General features: G+C 35.2%; 1 pseudogene; it reads right to left on the minus strand.

Annotated features, from left to right (window-relative positions):
• Positions 1-556: 556 nt before the first annotated feature.
• Positions 557-827, minus strand: LOC119626189 (U6 snRNA-associated Sm-like protein LSm5 pseudogene; annotated as a pseudogene).
• Between the last annotated feature and the right edge of the window lie 5,888 nt (positions 828-6,715).

The following is a 6,715-nucleotide window of genomic DNA, read 5'->3' on the forward strand; positions in this document are numbered from 1 at the left end:
TCTGAACACACTTAACGTAGGCTAGGCTAAGCTACAATATTCAGTAGTTTAGGTATATTAAATGCATTTTCAACTTGCAATATTTTCAACTTATAATGTGCTTATCAAGATGTAACTCCACCATAAGTCGAGGAACATCTCAAATCTGGAAAACAAGTTTTCCAGAAATAAAGAGTTGATCATAACGAAAATCAATAACCAGCTAGATGATAAGAAGAAACACTTCTAGAAACTGAACACAGCCTTGGGTGTTTATAATTAAACACATTTATTGAATCTTAGGCAAAATTAAGAAGTAGCAATTTATATTGTATAATATCTTGATGAAATTTTTTAACCAAAACACTTCCATTTTAATCTTCAAAGAAACTCTTTTCTTTTTTTTTTCCAAGATAACCATGATTAACTTACAAAAATGGGTATATGCCTTCAAAACATTTCCCTTAATAGGAAACTTAGTTTTATAAGATCTAAACACTAAAAGGTGGGAAAAAAATATCTATTTTCTTTTCATTACAAGACAAAACAGAATCCAGCATAAGTCAAGGAAACACATTCATACTTCAGGTCTTCCTCCTCCATGAACCAACATTATTATATTATTTCCATTTAGTGAAATCTGATCTAATTTAGTATTCTTTCTTCTGGTAGGATTTCAAAATCAGTGATATCTTGCAGTACCGTATTGACAAAGTTATCAAATCCTAGAAGAGTATCAACAATTTCTTTATCACTCTTCATCACAATGAGAATTTTTGATTCTTAGATTTGTCTATAAGCTCTAGCAGTAGCAGCTGTAAGGAGCTAGTACTAGTGTTAGCCGCCATACCTGTGATGGAAATGGCCTTGATCTTGATTAACATTTTTTTTTTCTTTGAGACAGAGTCTCGCTCTGTTGCCCATGTTGGAGCACAATTGTGCCATCTTGGCTCACTGCAGCAGCCGTCTCCCAGGTTCTAGCGATTCTCCTCCCTCAGCCTCCTGAGTAGCTGGGATTACAGGTGCGCACCACCATGCCCAGCTAATTTTTGTATTTTTAATAGAGACTGGGTTTTGCCATGTTGGCCAGGCTAGTCTCGAACTCCTAACCTCAGGGGATTTGCCCGCCTCAGCCTCCCAAAGTGCTGGGATTACAGGCGTGAGCCACCACGCCTGGCCTTGATTAACATTTTTAATTTTAAGAACAAGCAAATAATTCTACAAGCTTCTGGACAAGAAAAAAAAATAGGTCACATAATAACGACAGATGGTCCTCAAACCTTTCTTCCATACCAAGTAGAAGATGGTGCACACTAAATAGGTAGAACCCTCAACAGCTATATCTAAAATGTACTGAACTATGAATAATCCAACATTCACACAAGCTCCCATCCCCAGGAGATGAACAAAAAGGCATTTTAGACTTACAAAGATTAATTAATATCACCAGTGTACGTTTCTTCTAAAATTATATGCACAAAAAAATTTTACCCAGCCTATTAGTAAAGCAAAATAAACAATGATAAAGATACGACATAAAAGAAAAATCAATCAAAAATGAAACTAAATGTCAAAAAAGTTAAATATGTAATTATGAAATAAGCAAATGCTAAATAATATTATCAATTAGGATACTGCCTGATAGCTAAAAGTAACAAAAACTCAGCTGGCTTAAACAATGGGAAGAAAATTTTTTTCTTAGAAAAAACACTAAGATATGACAGCTTCAGGCTGGAGGCTGATTAAAATGGTGATTCTGATATTTAGACACACACACACACACAGAGATTCTCTCCGTCTTTCACTCAGGTTCTTTAAGGTACATCAACATGGTTTTTCCTAATCATCCTCATGAAACTACGGTGGCTGTCAGAGTTCAATACACTGCATCCAGATAGGACCATATCAGTGGAAAAGGGAGCCATTTTCTTTACATTTATTGATTTTTATTAATGAGTAGAAACTTTCCTTAGATTTCCCCTATTTCATCAGCAAGAATTATATCACATGTTTATGCCTAAACCAACAGTGATTTAGAAAGGGGACCACCATGATTGGGTAAAAGTAGACCAGGAGTTCAGCCTCATCACTAATGACATTTTGGGATGGATAATTCTTTGTTGGAGGGAGCTATTCTGTACATTGTTTAAAATTCTCCTTGCTCTCTACCCACTAGATGCCCATAGCACCCTCCCCAATCGCAACAATCAAAAATGTCTCCAGACATTGCCAAATGTCCCTGGTTAAGAACTACTTAAATACACTAATCAATCTAGCCCCTAAGTCTGGGTATGGGGCCCACCTTAAATATAAAACAGCACAGTAGAAAAGGAAAAGCTGAACCAACTCAATATGTTTCAGAAAAGAGAGCTATATGAAAGAAAAACAGTCTTAAGTAAATAACCAACAATATTTTGTATGGTAATTCTATAAAAACAATATATAGCAATGGCAAAAAATATGAACTTAAAATTCTGTATTAATCAACTAAGAGGGGTCGGGTGTAGTGGCTCACACCTATAATCTCAGCACTTTGGGAGACTGGCCAACTAAGTGAGACCCTGTCTCTACAAAAAACACAAAAATTAGCTGGGTATGGGTGGCACGTGCTTGTAGTCCCAGCTATTCTGGAGGCTGTGGTGGGAGGATCACTTGAGCGCAGAAGGTAGAGGCTGCAGTGAACTGTGATCATGCCACTGCACTCCAAGTTGAGAAACAGAGTGAGACCGTGTCTCAATAAATAAATAAATAAATAAATAAAATCAAGAGAGAAATGAATGAAGAGTTTTAGCAGGACTAAGGACTGTTAATGTATGGTTTAATCATCAAGCACAGAAAATATCAATTTGTACTTATAAGAATATACAATTTAGTTGACTTTTAAAATTCATCTTTGAAAATGAATTTTCATTGTAGATTTGTATATACAATATTTAGCCCTTAAGAATAAGATCAACTAGAAGAGCTATATTCTCTTTCAGGAGATAATCTTCTATTAGAATTTTTGAAGCTATCAAAATAAAATGATTCCCTATGGAAAGACTCATAGTTTCCCTAGAAAGATTCTTTATTCTATGGCTTGGTGCTTTTATGTCTGCAGCTTATGAATATATTTATTCTTTTAGATTAAAACATAACTTTTAAAATGTGGATCACATTATAACACCTTATTTGCCATCTTAAAAAGGTTCTTTATCCTCTAATCTCATGGTACGACCACATCCGTATTCTCCAGCCTGTTGAATGGAGCCAAATGCCCCACACATCACTCAAGAGCCCTACCTCTCTTTCCTCCTCAAATCCAGTGGGTACTCCCTCCTTTCCCTCCTTCTGTTACTCTCTGGCTCTGCTTTCTTCTTCCCATTATCTGTATCTATTCTTCATCTACTTGAGAACTATTTGGAGATCTCACTTCAGATTTACTGTGGCTGCCTCCCAGCTACGCACAATTCGTTTTAATTTTATTCATGTCTTCCAAAACAGGCCCTCCCTGAATTGGGCTGAGGAAACTGGCCAGGCTAGGTCCCTGATCTCCACCATGGGAGGAAAAAATGCTACGCCTGCTTAAGATATAAGAGCATTTTTATGGGAAAAAGTACAAAGTTTATCACCACAAGCTACAGGTAAGAGCCTGATTGAAGGACTTGAATCTCGAATCCAAAAGCTACATGCACAATTCTACTTAATCTTATTTAGCTCACAGGGCAAATACCAAGGAATAAATCTCATTTACATTTATATTGTAAAAATACCACAGGTTTATCAAGTGTTTGGATGTACTACCCTGTAAGTTCAGAGACTTTATGCTTAATGGAAATAAAGCATTATTATTTTGCAACAGGAAGTGTAACTAATTTTGACAGAGCAAGAACCTGTAGGTTACAGACATTGATTATGAGAGGCTTATAAAAACACTATTCATTTAAATATCTGGTATAAAATTACACTGCTCAGTAACAAATTCTGGAGCTATCTATTCCTTTAATCCAAAGAGCCTTCTTTCTCCAAACCCAATATTTTAAAAAATAACTATTTGCCTCTACAGGATTTAGAAAATAGTGATACATAAATGCTCTCGGCAAGACATTATTCGCTTTCATTTACTGAATAGTTTCCAAATACCTGTCCTAATATGGTACAATCTTCAATATTATTACATAAAAAAGAGGTTCAGAAGTATTAATAGAATGGCACCATTTGTGTTAATATACAAATATAAATAGGTAGATAAAGAGATAAATAGATAGATTATTGAGAGATGATAAACAGATAGAGATATGCTTTAACAGAGAGAAAGTATTTCTGGAAGAAGGCTCAGAAAGCAATCATTATTGCCTAAAGAAGACCCATAGACTGGGAAAGAGGAATACCTACTTTCCACTGTCAGCTTTTTAAAATATATATAAATTTTCTTAGTAAGAGACTGATAAACTGAAATACAGACAAACAGATGGACACACACACACACAAAGTGAATAGGTGATCCTAATCCTTTATCTAACTAATGACTTGTGTGAACAATTAAACTTGTAAAAACATAGAACAATGCCCTCAAAAGAATCAACTCCAAGAGAAAAATAGCTTGATTTATTATTAAAAGAGTATATAGTTAGACACACTTATATTCTGTTCCTGAATAGAATGAAATAGAGAGGCCCTACAATTTTGTAGCTTGGAAATTTAATGAAACATTTAAAATAATTATAAGGCAAGATGACTTATTTTACTTGTTTCACCTTGTAAAATTTTCTGTTGAAGAAGATACTCTAAGCAGAGGCTAAAAGACAATATTTGTGATAATATTTCAATAAGATTAAAATTAGAATTAAAACTGTCCTCTGGTGAACTGGACTTTCTCAAATACCACGTAAACCATCAGCTATAGAAAGATTATTTTCTTAATTAAAAATAGGATGTAATACGACCTACAGGAAGAGTAAATTGAAGCTGTTGACAGTTCCAAATCCATTAATCGTAAGATTGACTTTGAAGATTATTGCAGGCAATTTTATGAAAAAATAAATATGAGGTCACATTGAAAAAATAAAGACAGTTAATGCCAGAAAAAATACCACCCACCTGGTATCAGATAGGTACAGTTAAGAAAATGATTAACATAAATATATACAAAGAATAATTTGTATAATTTGCCATCATGTACATGAATATACTTTAAATAATTTTACTTCTAAGAATAATCTTTCATAGAACTATTTGTGATCTATTACACAATAAAACCAATTTTGGCTAACAAATATACATTTCAAAATATTATTTTAAGATGCCATAATTCCAATGACTTTATTGCCTCCTTTTACTTTCAAAATTGTCCTGGGTTAGCGGACACATTGCATTATCACCCTGGTGGGAGAGACCTAAAGACACTGATCAGCTCAGACATTACAGGATCTAGTTTCACTATCCCACGGGTACTCAACTTCCTCTTTTTCACTCTTATCTTATATTTATTTAAATGAATACTATGTGAGAAGTTTGACAGGGATGCAGAATATTTTGAGATTTTTCCATAACCACTCTCAGTCAACAAGAAGTTGAAAGCTTTCCCAGACTTTTCATTAACAGAGAAATTTAAGGATCATTGCCCAGCCATTTCTTTGCTTTGCAAAGACTGGCTGGATTTAAAATTAAAATTATAGGTCAAGTTTCTTAACCTTCAGCAAGAAGGATTCCATTTGAATAGCATGTTCCAGGGAAGGTTCCCTTTGAGAACCTGTGTAAGGAAGAAAGCATAGTTAGACAAGTACACAAATCAGCAGTACAGTTAAAGAATATACAACCTAGCTACATGAGGTTTCTTTCAGGACCATGGAAAGTTTAATTACGAAAACAGTAAAATTTTCTATATCAAATGAGAAAATTCATATACCCATCTTTATAGAACAAAATCCAACATTCCTGTTTTTAAGAGATGTAGTTTAAGAATAATGGTTACCTTCTTAATATGGTCAACTCAGCCAAATCCAGCACTACGTCTGAAGTTAAAATACTAGAAGCACATCCCCTTTAATATCAGGAGCAAGACGATCATCACCCCCATTCCTGCACAGTACATTTGTCAATATATTCAGAGCAATTAGACCCTCCCCCACAAAACAAAGAAACAAAAAAAAGAGTGAGAGAAGTGAGGGATGGAGGGATGGAGGGAGGAAGGAAAGGAGGAAGGAAGGAAGGAAGGAAGGAAGGAAGGAAGGAAGGAAGGAAGGAAGGGAGGGAGGGAGGGAGGGAGGGAGGGAGGGAGGGAAAGGAAAGGAATTTATAAACAATACCCTGGATTACGCTTCAATAAACATTTTCTGTAAACATTTACTAAAGATAGTAAATATTTTCAGTTTTGCAGATCATACAGTCCCTGTCACAAGCACAGCTGACCCTTAAACAACATAGGTTTGAATCGTGTGGGTTCACATAGAGGAGAATTTTTTTTTAAATAAATACAGTCCTTCATATGAGCAAGTTCTACATCCACAACCAAAAGTGGATCAAAAATACCATGTTCACGGGATGCCAAACCTGCATATATGGAGGACCAACTTTTCATATCTGTGGATTATGCGGGGCCAGATATGGGACTTAGTGTGCACAGATTTTGGTATCCACTGTCCTGGACTGTACCGGACTTTGCTGTTGCAGTGCAAAAGTAGCCATAGACACTAGTAAGTAAATGCACATGGCTGCATGCCATCCGCCAAATCTCTCTCTATTTATGGACACTGAA

Source organism: Chlorocebus sabaeus, chromosome 21 (genome assembly GCF_047675955.1).
Source record: "Chlorocebus sabaeus isolate Y175 chromosome 21, mChlSab1.0.hap1, whole genome shotgun sequence".
NCBI classification, from domain to species: domain Eukaryota; kingdom Metazoa; phylum Chordata; class Mammalia; order Primates; family Cercopithecidae; genus Chlorocebus; species Chlorocebus sabaeus.